Below are 16,801 nucleotides of genomic sequence, written 5' to 3'. Positions count from 1 at the left end.
CAGTGAAGAACTTATCTGAAGCAGCAGAAAGGAGCAGCAACTGGCTGTGGTTGAGACGGAAAGATTCTCAAGCACAATAGAAAGCAACAAGCAACGCCGATGTACGGGTAAGTAAGCTGGGCTGAATTGAGTGGGGGACGGAGGGTGGTGATACTGGGCCACCAGAGTCACTGTTGAGCCCTCTTGAGGTGTCGTGGGCTAGTCAACGAAACACCAAGGACAGAAGCTGCCCACTTGAAGACTCCAGAGATGTACCCTACTTAGCTCAATCCATACGGTTGTCATGCTGATGCGCTGGGGAGACTGCACTGTGGTTGATCCCTGGAGCCAGCATCGCAGCCGTTGTGTGTGCTGATGCACTGGGGAGGCAAAATAAGCTGATCCCTGGAGCCAGCATTACACTTCAGTCATCAACACCAGGCAGAAGGATGTCTACATCAACAGATGGAAGGAAACGCAAATGGGTAGAGATGCAGATGGATCACATTAGTTTACTGTAAAGCTACATCTTAGTTGGTGCTTATCTTGTCAAGAGCTGAGTTCAAATCAGCATGAAGTTTTAACAGCTACTCTCATGTAATGGAAATCATCATCACGCACATAAAACATATAGTAGAATTCTAAAAACAATAATTGATTTACCTTTAATACTAGTTCATGAGTACATTATCTGTGTTTGTGATTTATAATAACTTAATGTGTCATGTGTAGGGTGTCTCTTATTATAAGAGGCATCAATTTTTAACTTACTAAATATGTAAAAAATATGTGTTCTAAATTGTATGTATTGCCTTGGTTCAGGAGGTAGGAAAAGGGGTTCCCTTTCCAATCAAAGTCTGTATTCATACCCAGCCTGAGTATGCAGATGTGTCTGTGAAGCGCACCTGGAGATCCAGCTGTGCCAGGTTATGCCTCCTAGAGGGGGCTCTCGACTAGAGAGAAGGGGACCCCCATTGCACTCCAGAACCCCATAAGCAGCCACTGCTCCAACATAATGAATGAGATATAACTTTTAAACTGTAAAATAATGTAATTGTGTTTTTCATTTGATAATAACAGTAAAACAGATCTTATTTTTTATCTAGGAAATCCCTAGAATTTTTTCACCATGGGTTTATTATACACTTGCTGAACATGTGTGTTTTGCAAACTATTGGCAAATGCTGAATCTGGGATGGCAGTGAACATTTCAAAACGTGTGGTGCATTAGTCACACTCAAATGCTCTCAATTCACCCCTGCATTGCTGCCTGAAACAAGCTGACATACACCTCTATTACCATGGGCCTCAGCACTGGCTCACAGCAGTGACTGGGCACTCAGTGGTAAAATTGGAGCAAACGGCTGCTTGGAGCTGCTGGTGTCAACTTCAGTGTTTGTCTCCCGCTTTGAAAATGCATGTGGGGCAGCCAGCTGATTAAAATGTAATACTAGAATGAAAAAGGATTTTGGGGCTAAAGCTACAGGATTCCGGTTCAGTGACCCCTGTGCTGAACATACGTGTAGGGATTTAAAAATGATTTCCCAGGGTATCAAAAGATCTGAATGCATATTCAGAACACAGTTAGAATAAAGGTTATGCTGTTATTTATTATGTTTATGTTACTAATTATATTTGTATCTTTTCTTACATAATAGTTTTATAGGGTACAAAATGGCCAGGCATATTCAATAATACATATTTTGAAAATTAAATAAGTAAATTATATTTTTTCTAAAAGAAAAAAATCTATATATTCTAGTTAACTTGTGTTATGTTTTTTTGCAACATTAACACATTATGTGTTCTTTTTAGAAAGACATATGGGAGAGCTACAATGAAATGAGTCATTGGTAGAATAGCAACACTATGGTAATATGTTCATATTTGGACAAGCTATCCCACTGGTAATCCATTGCAATACCATGGTAACAGCTAGTCCCAGTGTGCTGCCATATTAAGAACATTGCTCAATAGTATACTATGTGGTCTGTTTTCTGCAAAGGTTTCTTCAGGTCAATTCACTCGTATTACAATGTTAATACTACATCCAATTGGCAGCTTTACTTTTCTACAATGGAAAGTAGAACATGGGTTTTTAAAAGATAACATACATCTGTAAAAAAATTGATTTAAGTCTATTTTTTTGTTACACGTGTAAGAGCTGAGTGTTTTCAATGGATGTTCATGTTGGTAAATTTCAGAAAATGATTTTTGAAGTTCTATGTAGGAAAAACAATACTCATGTTTTCTGTGCTGAGATTTTGCAGTTGTGTAGAACCTATAAAGTTGTAAAATATAATATAATATATATATATACTATATATATATATATATATATATATATATATATATATATATATATATATATATATATATATTATATATATATATATATATATATATATATATTATAATATAGTAATATTTTTAAGTCCAATTAAAGTTTCAGGTAAATGCAAAATATATTATGTTATATATGTATAATATTTAATTATGTCCTGATACCGTTTCTTACCGAACAACTAGTGATAACTTTAGCTCATCTACTTAAAGAAAACTACAAACGACAATGTCAAATTCTGGTTTTGATTGAGTGGTTAAAAGATTTACAACGTATCATTATACACCTATTTTCACGTCAAATTAAAGCGCAGTTCCAAATGTAAGACCAATTTTTATGAAAAAGTTGCAGTTTATATTTCGTCAAGTTTACAATTAAATGTGTGAAAATACTTTTATTTTTAAATGTATCTATTACTGATTATTCTGGAATAAGGTATATGCAATAGGTATTAATTGCCTCCTCACACTGCCTGGTAGCTCTCACCTTACTATAATGCCACAGTTGTGTTGTAGTGGGTTTATTCATTACCCCTCATTTGGTATTTTAATCTAAAATTTGTGTGACTGGTATGCTGCACTTTCCATTTATAAACATACAACTTTATTTACCAGGTTTCTGCAAATGCAGTCTAATTCCATTGGATTTCTTGGGCAAAGGCATACTGTACATATCATCCACCCCCCCCAGCTTTGTGTCATCTGAAAATTCTAGTTATCTAGCACATACCCCTGTGGCATCTAACTGAGTACTCTCCTGACAAGTACCTTCGGTTTCCTGTGTTTTAACCATTTATGATTCCAAGTGAACTTACTACCTTTGATTCACAGATCATAAGGATATTGTACAGCTAAGACAAATATTTTTTCTTCTGAAACATAACTCAGTGGTGTGCAAAAGTGCTCTGGTTAAAGCCAATTTACAGCAAGCTGTCAGATCCACTTGAGATAGTAACTGATTTCAACAATGTTGTGTAGGCTACTGTAATCTATTTCATGCCTCATTTAGTTGTAAAAGCACTGACATTCCTTATAAAACTTATTTTGGGAAATATCATTCCTGCTGCTGTATTGAAAGACTAACACACAGTGAATTACAGACAAACTAAACAGTTTTTGATATTATTCTCCAAGGCAAATTACCAGTCTGTAAAAAAAAAAATCATTAAACAGTTCTCCATTTGCATTTGAGTTTGTTAATACAGCCTTTTTTTTAAGACATTACAATAAAATGTATTACACAAATGGTATCACTCTCTTTTGATATACAGTTGATTTTGTCTATTTAACTAAAATAATCACCATTATCTTTATTTTAAAAGCTTACATACATTTAATTCTTAATGCAGACTCTTCTTGGCCTGGTTGCAACACACAAATTAATCTTATACAATATTAAACTTAAAAAAATGAAAGCCATTTCAATCCAATAAGCCATTTCAATCCCATAAGCATTTATCTTTCTTTTTTAAAATGTCCTTTATTTGGTTCTTATAACTGTTGTTCAGCTTATTCTTAAGATCTACAGAGCACAGCTAATTTTAAGGACTTTTAGTTTCAGTATGACTATACACACTTGAATTAATCAAATGCATTTGAGGCAGTTCTGGGTGCACAAAGGTTTGTTTTCTACAGTAAATGTAATTTATCATTTATCACAGGAAGAAAATGTAAAAGAAATTGGGCAAACAAATAGAGCTGTCTTAACATTATCTGTCGAATGTAAGCCTACCAGGAGCAGCCAGAGTGTTACTGATTTATTTCTTATTTATTTCTTATTTATTTATTACTTTGTCTCGTGCTACAACACACCCAAGACATCCTTAGAAATATTTCATTATTATAACTTACAATGAGCCATGTGTTTTTACTCACATATTGCCCAAGAAGACAATCAACTACTAGTTAATTAATGTTTGCATTAATCAAAAGAAGACACAAGGCAATACTAAGGTTAGGGTACAGGTCCAACAAATTTCTCTTGGATGTAATCGAACATAGCAAGAGGCAAGGACGATACAGTGGCTGGGAACGCATTTATTTTAATTCCAGGTTCATTCAAACATGCAGCCCTACACGTGTGAAACCTTTATACATCTATTCCCCTCACATTTGCAGCGTTGACAGCACAGGCAAGCAAACTTTGTTTGTAGTGTGTCGAAATTAATAAATTTTTAACTGTCTTGCCGTTTTTATCTTAAGTCGTGGGTTACATGATTACGTGACACATACTGACATAAATCTGCACTTGGCTTTAAACCCCAGCATGTTGTGTTTTTCTGTTTATGGCCTGTGGCATATAGATAAAAGAACAGTAAAATGACTAATAATAAGAGACTACTGCCCGGTGGTGTAACGATGTTAGTGCAATTGTTCAACCTATTTTTTCTCCTAAGATGAGGTTTTAACCAAGCACAGGCCAGAATTTACAACCATATATCTATATATATATATATTTATCTATCTATCTATCTATCTATCTATATATATATATATATATATATATATATATATATATATATATATATATATATATATATATATATATATAAAATACACTCATTTTTGCAAAATACCAGTATGTTCTTTCAGTTTAACATTGTTTTTATCCAGGAGTACTACTTAATGAAAAAAAAGAAGAAACCACTCAACTTCTATTGGTTTTTAGGGCCAAGAAATCATGTCTCCTTTTTTATGTCCCTAATCAATATCTTGTCATCTACATTCGCCATGCCTTTTATTGTTATGATTGGTACCAATCCAAAAAAAAAAAACACTGAGATGCAAATGCAACATACTAAGTCATAAAATATAGTAAATTCAGTCACACAGTGTGGATTCCCAAAAGATCAGAAAATGCACTAAATCTCTTGGTGAAATCCAATCCACAACCAAATAGAGGGAGCTGTGATGAGAACAAGTGGCCTTCTAAAACCGTGGGTCAACACAAGTGCACTAGTCTGTCGAGGGCTGTGTGTGGCTCAGAGGCTTGTAATGTTCCATCTTGGCGCTCTCTGCCCTTCAAATGGTTAGCACTGTAGGCTAAATAGTTTGAAAGAAGTACATCATACCAGTGTGCTCCATCCAGGAGAATCGTATATTGTTTCTGCATTATCGAAAACATTTTGTCTCTGTTTCAGGTTGTTACTGTTCAATAAGCTCTAATGTTTACTTTTTCTCCACTGAAACCTGATTGCTATGAGTTTTTTTTAAAATTATTATTATTAAAATGCCATATAAATAAAAATGTCTTATATTTAAAAATAATAATTACTTATAATTATATACTTATAGTATAGCAGTACCATCATGGCATTATCTTTTATTACCAATCGAGTAGATCAAATATTTGGCAGCTCAGTTTTTCAATTTTGTTTTGTTTAGTGGATTCTTAGGTTTAGCACTACACGTGTCTTGTAAAGCTTGAACTACTTATTTATTGTCAGAGCTTAAGGGAATTTCTCCCAAGACACGTTAACTCAATCAAGGCAAATATTTATGTAGAGTTACCTGGAAGCATTAAAAAACAAGAATATAGCATAGGCAATGCAGAATTATAATTGACTTAGTATTCCATGTTGTAGAGCTGCAAGCTTCACTTTTTTTGTCTCAACCTTATAAGACACATTTGAGGTTGTAATAAAATAGTACTTCAGTTGCAGCCCTTATTCACCTGAGATGCACTTTGATCCTCTGCTTAATTCTGATGTTCTTACCTGTGCCAGTGTCTCTGATTTGAAGGTACACTTTTCCAGCTTGGTGTGCAGAACTGCCTGGTCCAAGTTTCTTCTGATTGCCAAGAAGTGTCTTAGCATCCAATCCAACCAGCTTTGATCCAAAGGGCTCTTTCTCTTCCTGAGATATTGGTCAGGGAATGGAAACCCCAGTGGTTCAGCGTCTGCTGTTCTATTTGCCATTCAGGGCTGGCTGGTTTATTCACCATGTGTGCCTGTGCTTACTCCTTGTCAGATGAAGAGTAGAATTAAGGTCACAGAAAGAACAATGTTTGGGGACTTAACAGTACAAGGGAAGCAGGATACACATAACAATATTCTGTTTATGTTGTTTATTTATATTGTGTTCTTTTTTAAAAAAACTTAAAAAAAAAAAATCAATTTTACCCATTTCTTTCAACCAAATCTGAAATACCCATTGTTGCCTCACCGCTGCAACCCACATACTGTGCTGATGAGGAAGACTAAAGAGCAATAGATGACCTCAATTCCTGTTATCAAGCTACTGAACCCTGGAGGTAAGGGCTCAGCCTGGAAAATTTCTGCATGACTCATGGGGCATGTGACTAGCTGAGCCCGTGAGGCAAGGTGAACTAAGCACAGCCGATTTTCCTACCCAACCCTAGGGAGCTTGCAAAGCCAATTTAGTGCTCTCTGTGGGACGCCAAGCTCAGCAACTTGGGAAAACTAGCATTTATACCAGTTCACACCTTATGGTGTAAGTCGCTCTGCACTCAAGCTATACTGCATTTACTCTGTAACACCTTTTTTAATGAATTGCAAAATATTTGCTCAATGAGAACTTGTTTGTTGCATTGCATCAGAAAGCTTGAATAATTAGTTACATTGATATCACAATATTTACATCATCATTTGTAAAAATTTATATTTTACATTCAAATTATTCATTTTTATTTGATTTACTTGTTATTGTGCTTTGAGTATTTCTGTATATGTATTTTATTATAGTTTGATTGACCCCTGGGGATCTGTCTCTTTTATATTGTTTCTGTGCATAAAAAGCAAAAGGACCCAAAGAAATGCAGTTGCTTTTGTTTTGGTAAATAATTAAAAACTACCACAAAATGTTCTTGTGTGAAAATGAAAGATATATACTCTCAATGGATTTGTTTGTTTGTTTATTTGTTTGTTTTCTTTTTCAAATGTAGCCTCTTAAATTTTCATTTAAGCTGTACAGATATTTTTTCTCCTTTGTGTCTGGGCCCATGTACCAGCAGTGGTTTAAAACATTTATATAGATTACATACAAAGAATTGTAATAAGTGAACACAATAAATCATAATTAACAAACAAAGAAAGCAGTAGATACATTATTTAAAAATGTACACAGTATTTTTTACTGTATTTTTAACAAGTTCTTTAAAGTAGTTTGAGGTTTAACATGACTTGTTATAATTTTGTTTTTCTATCCAAATCTATTCATATTAAAATGTATGCTGGATTATTTTAACGATTATCCCAAGTATTCAAGTATTATTTTCTTCATAGGCTTGTAAGTAGTCTTTAGGTTTTGAGTTGTGGTGTGTCTTCTCCCTTCAAAATAACAATTTGTTTTAAGTCCTGAATTATTATTGTTGAGCTGAAAAATGCAAAATTAAAAAGAAACTCCTTCATTAAGTATGCATGAGAACTGGACAGAACTGGACATTTACATATTTTTACATAGACTGGGACTTAGGAGTCCTGTGAGGTTCCAACATGATTTCTGACGGCATATGTTAACAAACTGCACTAAGACAAGGCAGGACGCTAATGTCCTGCCAGGACTGAAAGGGTTAAAAATAAAATATTACCCTAGCTGTCCTTTTATACTTACATAGGTTATGAGCTATCAATTATGGTTATGCTTCATTTGGCATGAGTGAAATAAATTATGCTTCCAGACTATACTCAATGTAGAGCAAACAAAAGCATATAGCATTATGTATTTCTATAGCTCTTATTTCAGTCTCTCAATGAACCATTGTGCATTATGTTCTAGTTAGTATATTTAGCAAAACTAAACATTTAAATTAATAATCAATTGTAAACCATGACTAGATTTGAAAAGATAAAAAATGTATTTTGACATACAAGCATGTATTTTATTATATATATATACATATTTTTTTGCATATTTGCAGAGGTTTTTTTGCATTGGAGTTTTTTTTTTTTTTTTTTTTTTTTTTTTACTGCAAAGACATTACTGTCAAAAACAATTAATCATGTTAATATATATTAATTACTTCTATTTAAATGTCTTAGAAATGTGATTTATCTTCTCAAGTGAACACAATACCAAATAGCTTGTACAACAATTTCACACAAGGGATGTAGAGTGGAATTTTATTTATCTTCAAATATGTACTGTAACATTAGGTGCCCTTTATAAAAAATACATTTTCATGCAAGACAATGGGAATTTTGTGAGAGGAATTAAACAATTGTGACATTACAAAACTAGGAGGAAACAAGTTATCATTTTATGTAAAGAAACTGTTGAACTAGTGTTCTGAATATTTTTAGCAATTTTAATATCATTAAAAAATGATATTCCCTGTAACTACATTTCAAACCAAGCCCAATAGAGTTCTTCTGTAAGTTATTCCAATTAATGGCTGGGTGGAACTGAAAGTCTGCTTCCTATAAGAAATGAGGGTAACGCTTTATATTAATGTGGCAGGGCAGACACTCTGTACATGTGCATCTCGTATTATTGTAAATAGTATTGTGTGTATTTGTGTTTAAAACAGGGACTTAGTTTTAATGCCTGCACTATGTTTAGGTCCCCTCCAGCAGGCAGACATATATAACAATATGGCTGAACTGGTTACTCTGATCTAATTGGGCGGGATTTTATAAACATGTGAGATTATGGTCTAATCAAATTAGTTAATTAATTGGTAGTCAGCTCCTCAGCTGAAACTTTGCTGTGGTGACAAAATCATTTTGAACAATGGATGGGAGTTTGGTTTTTAAAGAATAGGAGTAGCTTTTTTGGGTAAGGAGTAATATATTACTAGAAGAACTAATGGTGGATAAAAGTAATATAAAGATTACTACGGTTAAAAGCAGTATTGGGGTGGTTGATTGGCATTTAATCCAAGCTAATGTTGTTTTGAGTCTTTCTATTGGTATTAGGGAAAACAAATGAAGAAGTGAAGGGAAAGGGACAATATACTATACATGAATGGATCATAGCTGCGGTATATGTTGTTTAAAGTTGTGATAGAGATTAACCAATAGCCTCTCTGTTATGCTGGCACTACATTGGACGAGAGATGCTCGACCATTTAGAGTGCTGATTCTCTTTGATTCTTCAATGGCTTTAAGTGCCATAAATATGGTTCTTCTAAAAACAGAGGAAATATAGTGTTAGACATCTACACTTAAATCATAGGGTTATATTGAATTAGCCAACAGTCACACATATTTGTTCAACTCTTGCAGACTATGGCCGAGGGGTTAATGAGATAATTAATAGCCAGTTAATCCTTTGGCCTGCAGCTTTGGCTGATTGAGATGGGTTGTCCAGAGAAGGAAAGAGAAAAGTAAGAACCGATACAAAGAAAACAATTGCTACTCATGCTGGAATAACAATACTTGTTATAATTATTATTTGTTTGTCTATTTGTTTTGGCCACCGCACCATTTTGTTTATAAAAGTGTTTGTGTTTTGTTATTTATTTATTTATTTACAATAAACCAGCTCATCAGTGCATTTATTCATTCCTCACAGTCCTGAAAACCTCACCAAAAAGCATAATGGTCTATGCAGTGAGTGTTTAGTTAGTGAAATGGTGGAGCATTATTTATTAAACTGGAGGACAGATGCTAATGGAAGGATGGAATTAGATAGAGATTTAGAAAAAGCCAGTATTAGATATAAGGCTATTGGAACCATTTTAGGGGCTCAGAAAATGGTACTAAAGTATGTAAAGGCCAAAGGAAAATTATACAGTATTTAAGTTGGAAAAAAAAAAAAAGTTAATAATACTCTTGTCCAGTAGATGGCAGTAATATGTACTGCTGGAGGACTTAATGCGCCAAATAAATCACCAGAAAAATGAACAAGATCTTCGGTTAATTTTCAGCTCAGCTCATTTGCATAGTTTATTTAGAAGTGAGAGTGGCAGATGCCTGTGCTCTTTGTCCCTGCACAAGATAGCTCAGCATGAGTGATTCTTTGTTTAATTGTTTTGTTTATTTGATTTAATTTGTAATTAAAAGTGTTCTACCAAACAATATGCACTGTCTTGTCCCCTGCCTCTTCTATTCCTGCCACTAGCCAGCCCTGGCCGCAATACTACCCTTCCACAGGTAACACAGGGGGAACAGTGTCTTAAAAAAAAAAAAGAAAGAAAAAAAAGGATGGTAAGCTGGAGGAGCCAGCCAGCTTGGCTATTTTGAGGACCAAGCTTGTAACCAGAAGGTCGCTGGTTCAAAATCCACCTCCGCCACTGACTGACTCACTGTGTGACCCTGAGCAAGTCAATTAACCTCCTTGTGCTCTGTCCTGCAGATGAGACATGAAATCAATGTCACACACCGTTCACAGCCTACCTCTGTAAAGTGCTTTGTGATGGTGGTCCACTATTCAAGGTGCAAAATAGAAGAATAAACAAACAAACAGCTTCCAACTTGTTACATGCCAAACCAAAAACAAGGGGGAAGTATTCAGCAAACTGTGTTCCCTAAATATTACCAGGCTCCTCCCTGTGATCAGCGCATTGCCGCGTCCAGACCAATCGCTGCAAACAACACAGCTGATCACAGTAAAGAATTCTGGTTCTCCACAGATTTGTCCCTCGGGTGACATTTTAGCCAATACAATCTCTTGTTGTTGCCTTACCTAGCACCCTCTCAGGTCGGGGGGAGATTTTCAGCTCCAATTCATTCTCACCTTGTCATACCTCGGAAGGCAAAAAGCGATGTGAATCTATACCAAACATTTACCATGTGCTGTTTGAAGGATTACTCCAGTTTTTCGAGTCAGACGTGGGGGTGCTTGTAAAGGTAATCAATGAATGTTTATGAAATATGTTCACTTTAAACTTGCTGGGATACATTTTACACCCCACTAACAAAAGGCTAATAAACAATGCCTACATTACATGCTAATGTAAAGTAAAATTAGGTAACTTTATCATTCATTGACTACAGGCCTCATCACAATACAGCAGTGTTGCTACAGTTTAACCTGTCTAGCCCTACTTTCACACAACACAGTCCAGATTTGATCTCGGTCTGCTGGTGATGGAGAAGAACAGCACTAATTTCAAAGCACTTCCAAATTACTGTTAAATTAGGAGTTCATTAAAAGACTGTCATAAAAGGCTTAAATGGGTCTACCAAAACCATTTATAACCTGGCAACTACGCTTTTCAACCTTAATCTTATCCACGCTACCTAATTATGCATGACCAACATGCATGCAAACTACACGACTGCCATTCATTTAATTTACAATCATGTTTTCAAAACCTGATGATCATGCATTTAGGTAGTCTCTTTAAGCACAACTGACGGTCTTCATCATAAACTATAATGCAGACAGCTAAGCACAATTAAGCATAAATGGTAATCTTTGTGTAAGAAAGGTTTTTGATCAACTAACCATTAGAAGAGGAAATAAGCCTTAAAAGTGGAATTTCACATTAAAATAATTAATTTTCCCAGCTACACTCATTACTACATTGCCCTAGCTCATTAAGAACTCAAATCTCAACTTTAATCATCCTGTTCTAGTTCTCCATGATCTCATTCTTTTACAAGCTCTTGGTCTTTTTATTTTCCATGTTTCATTTTGTCACATCCATCCCCAGTTCAAATTTACAGTCACAGAGTTTGTACATCAACAGTCAATTTCTCTTCTTTTCTTACTCAACACACTACCAACACTACCTAACTCAGTATACAGGCATACATATACCTGGGATGTTCAGGGCCCAGTAAAAACATGTTTAGAAACAAGCAGGAAACTATGAAGATGTAGTAAAACTAAAAGGAACTAACAAAATTCATTGGCTACATTTACAATGACTATAGGCACCCATAATGGAACGATATTCTTCTAGAATTGTAATGTAATTGTACTGTCATAGTACTATATTTTTTTAGACTATGGAAATGCACATTCCAAGTGTTGAACGCCTGGAGGGAATAGGACAGTGCCAATTTGGTATGATTAACATCAGGATCAGAAAACCTGCCTCACCTGCCTCAAAGGGGAGGAATGGTGCTTTGCCGTCGGAGGGAGGACTGCTTGCAGCTCCCACCTCCACCAGCAGAGGATGAATTCCTACTGGTTCCGCATCCACCGCCATGGGAGGACTGCTTGCAGCTCACACCTCCACCAGCAGAGGGTGAGTACCTACTGGTTCATTCTCTACCGCCCAAGGATGCCTGCCTCGCTCCACCCAAGGATGCCTGCCTTGCTCCGCCCAAGAATGCCTGCCTCGCTCCACCCAAGGATGCCTGCCATGCATCGCCTGGGGAGCTACTGTTTACAGGGTACAAGGGAGAAGTGGAGTTCCCACTGCCGCCTCTATGGCCAGGGGGCTCCCCTCCCGAGTTTGCCTCCCGAGAGTCCGCTGCTGCTGCTGCCGTTGCCTTCCGAGGGTCTGCTGCTGCTGCTGTTGCCTCCAGAGGGTCCACCTGGGGTCACCGGAACTGCTTTGCTTGGGGTTACTGTCAGCCCTGCTTTTCCACAGGAAAGATTGTGGCCGGAGCCCAACAAGGGGGAGCAGCCAGCTATGAAGAAGGGGGGTTGGTCAGGAGACCATCTCCCCAGCAGCAATTTCGCTGCAGGGAATTTGGTGGCCAGAGCCCCAGAAGGGGGAGCTGTCGGCTATGAAGAAGGAGGGAGAAGGTCAGGAGACCATCCCCAGAGACAGCTGTTGGGGTGGGAGGAGGACCTCCCACCGTGTCCGCCACCTTTGGCCCGTTGCTGCCCCTGTTCCTGAGCCGGGACTATAAACTGGGACTTTGGGACCGAGGGGGGAGGGAGTCATTGAGGCCAGGTGTGCTGCACACTTTATGTTTATTACTGTTTTATGTTGCATGTAGTGTGTTAATGTTGGTGTTTATGTATAAAATACAAGGGATATAAATATGAGTTACGAGTGTTTAAAATGTATGTTTGTAATTAGGCTTGAGGACTGACAACACTTCATGTGCAGGTAAAATGTAATAATATGTGAGCACTGGGAATTGCACTTTTATTACTTCATGTGCAGTTGTACCAAGACTCCAATTGAATGATTGATTAGCAATCAAGTCTCGGTACAACTGCATAAAAGCAGCATGTTTTCACTCACTCTGGGTTGTGTGTTCGGTGAGTGGAGAACGGGTGAGAGAGAGGAGAGTTAATTTAAAACCATATAGCAATTGTTACAGCGTGCTAGCTGAAAACCAGCAAGGTACTTATTTGTTGGGTTCGTCCACGTTCGTTTTCTGTTTTGTCTGTCTGTTTGTTTGGCCAACATGCCCTTCATTTTCAGTGCTGTGTGTTTTGTTTAAATCTTTTGTTTGTTTGTTTATTAATAAATATACTGACCGCCATAGCGTCTCAGTTTTCATCCGCCAGACCTTGTTGTGGAGTATGTTTCTGGTCTGACGTCACCCCTGCAAAGCCATACTGTTCACGGCAACCCACACTGATTAAGGTCCCCTTCTGCAATAGCTTCTTTAAATTTGCTCCTTCATCACACCGGAGTCCTCTGAACATTGCATTGTAGTTGTCAGCTGCAACTCCCCAGTAATGTTGTTGAAGCTGACACCCTGGGATCCTTCAAGAAGCTGCTTGATGAGATTTTGGGATCAATAAGCTACTAACAACCAAACGAGCAAGATGGGCCGAATGGCCTCCTCTCGTTTGTAAACTTTCTTATGTTCTTATGTTCTTTAAAAGTGACAGGTTTCTCAAACAAACTTTTCCTTTCCAAAGTTCCCTTGATTTATTGTGCAGTAGTGTCTGCAGCCTCATTAGGCATGCTCTGGGCCTTGATTAGCTTTGACTGCAACCTGCAGTGCTTCCAGTCAAAATACTGAATTATTACTGGAAATATTTTCACACCTCCATGGTTGCTTCCATTTGTAGCAACTCCACAGTAAGGTATGTTATGAAGTGCTTTCACAGCAGTGTTAACAGGAAGCGGTGCAAGCACAGAGTTAATAATCGCTTCCATCTTGGTTCAAGCGCTTAAACGCAAATCATCTCAGAATCAGATAATCTCTTTTTCAGTAAGACAGATGTGCAATCCATAGACTTGAAACTATTGTGATGCATGACAGCTAGAATGTCTTCTGCTGCAGTAACAGAATCCTTAGATTGGCGGCCTGTTTTGACAAAATAATCTGTCACATTTGCTGATGAGCCCTCTCCTCGAATGAACTTGTGTTTCTCAGAATTTATTTGAGCTTTTAAGTCAAGAACACCTTTACTCGCAACGGAGACATACACACCAGCTCTGCATATCATGCACTCAACTTCCCATTCTACTCCACTGCCACGAAAACAGTTACAATTTGTCTAAGTTCATCAGTAAATTTATATCTTCATTTTGGCATTATGTTCAGTGGCAGGCCACTGCATTCAACTCCACGTCAGATTTTAATAACAAATTCAACAAAATGAATCAGACAAGAGAGTAAGCTTTTAATTTCGGCCCGCCCCTTAACTGAATGTTGCGTCGCTCAGTCCGTGCTCCATGCAGCAGCAGCCACACCCACACAGACCACTCTAACCAATCTGCAGCCTAATGGGATAAAAAAATGGGACTGAATCCAGGCCCCCTGGAGCCAGATCATGAGAAGGTGTTTTACTGCGGGGATCTGGATCTGGCTCCACTGATCCACAATCTTGATCCGATCCTAGAGCTCCACACACCATAACTAGGAAAACTGACCAAAGAGAAGCAAACATGTGGAGCGTAGTTCAAAGACCCCAGCTGTCAAACTTGGGTACAGCCTGAGATCTCAGTAAATGTTACAAAGAAATTGATGGACAAAGCTATGCACTAGTCTTGGACAATTAAACAATTTAAATCCAGGTTGCTATTTCCAAATCACTTTATTTTATCTGAACAACAAGAAAACGTTTTATGTTCAGAGCTCACAGTAGCTCTGCGCTGTTTACATTATTGTTTGTGCCCTGCTGCAGTTTGTTGTTCAAGCAACTTCTTATTTTAAGTGATTGGAAACTGAAACTTTCAAAAGTACTTTAAATTTATTTTTTTTTTAAATACAGTTTCCTTAAATACCAGTACAGTACTAGTGTAACACCTGTGCCATATTCCGCGATGCCTCCACCTTGGGGATTCAAGCTAACCAGTGCAGGTATTATCACCCCAAGGAATTGTTCAAAACCAATGGTCCTTAACTGCCCCACCAAATAATCAAACCAGACACAAGCTGCTATAGTATAACAAAAAGGATGTGATAATCTATTTCACCAATTTACTGAACCAAGTCAATTTAACAGTATATACATCCGTGATTCATACATATACAATGTAATTACACAAAATAGCAAATAAAAATAATAATGATAATCTGTGAACACAATTAACAAAGGAAATTTATGACAAATAAAAAAGGGACTAATATATGTACAGAGATCTCACTAAGCTAATGAGCGGTTAACTAAATTGTAGAGAGATTGTATGAGCCCAGATAGTGTAGTGAATATTTAATTAACAGAGAGAGTTACGTTGCAGGCCTGTACGTAGCTTGTGTGCGTAAAGGTAGCACATACCACTTCAGACCCTGTGGCAGTGTGCAGGTGTAGTGTTGATGTGATTACGACACAGAAGACAGACAAAGATCACGGTCCAAACAATATGTTTATTTATAATCCTGGACTGGTGACCACAAAGAATAATCCCAGGCAATTCACAGCAATGTGTTTTGCACTGTTCCAAAACAATGGGTTGCAGTCCCGAAATAATAAGACACAGTTCAAAATGAATAAACACAGTAGAACACACACACGTTCACAAGTCCAGAGTGAGTGCTATAGTGCTCATGGTGAAATACAATTTATTCGTGCACAGTGGTGAAGTGTTGTCTGGGTGTTATTGCTGGCTTTTAGCGACAGCTCCAGATTGTGCTAGCCATCTAAAAATAAGTACATTTTAGACAGGAAAATAACAAACAAAACACTCACGGTAACTCATAAGATAAGAACATAAGAAAGTTTACAAATGAGAGGAAGCCATTCGTCCCATCTTATTTGTTTGGTTGTTAGTAGTTTATTGATCCCAGAATCTCATCAAGCAGCTTCTTGAAGGATCCCAGGGTGTCAGCTTCAACAACATTACTGGGGAGTTGGTACCAGACCCTCACAATTCTCTGTGTAAAAAAGGGCCTCCTGTTTTCTGTTCTGAATGCCCCTTTGTCTAATCTCCATTAGTGACCCCTGGTCCTTGTTTCTTTTTTCAGGTCGATAAGAACATAACTCCTTTTTCAGTTCAGCTTAACCATAACAAAAAGGCACAAATCACCTAGCCATGTCCCCTTTTGTACCGTCAGTCACGCCCCCTTGGTTAGCGAGTGCAACCGCTTCTACTCCAATCTGCAGTTGACACATCACTTTCCCTCTGGAGTGATGACTTAGTGTACCATAGCTCTGCTCCCTTTCTAGAAGGCCGACTTCCACCTAACCCTTGGAATGAATTCTCTGACCATCCAGTCGGGGGCACTTTGTTCCCTTTACACAGCAACCTCACAGGTCGGGATTCATT

The sequence above is a fragment of the Polyodon spathula genome, chromosome 4 (assembly GCF_017654505.1).
Source record: "Polyodon spathula isolate WHYD16114869_AA chromosome 4, ASM1765450v1, whole genome shotgun sequence".
NCBI classification, from domain to species: Eukaryota; Metazoa; Chordata; class Actinopteri; order Acipenseriformes; family Polyodontidae; genus Polyodon; species Polyodon spathula.
The sequence above is the reverse complement of the archived record's forward strand: the minus strand, read 5'-3'. Positions refer to the sequence as shown.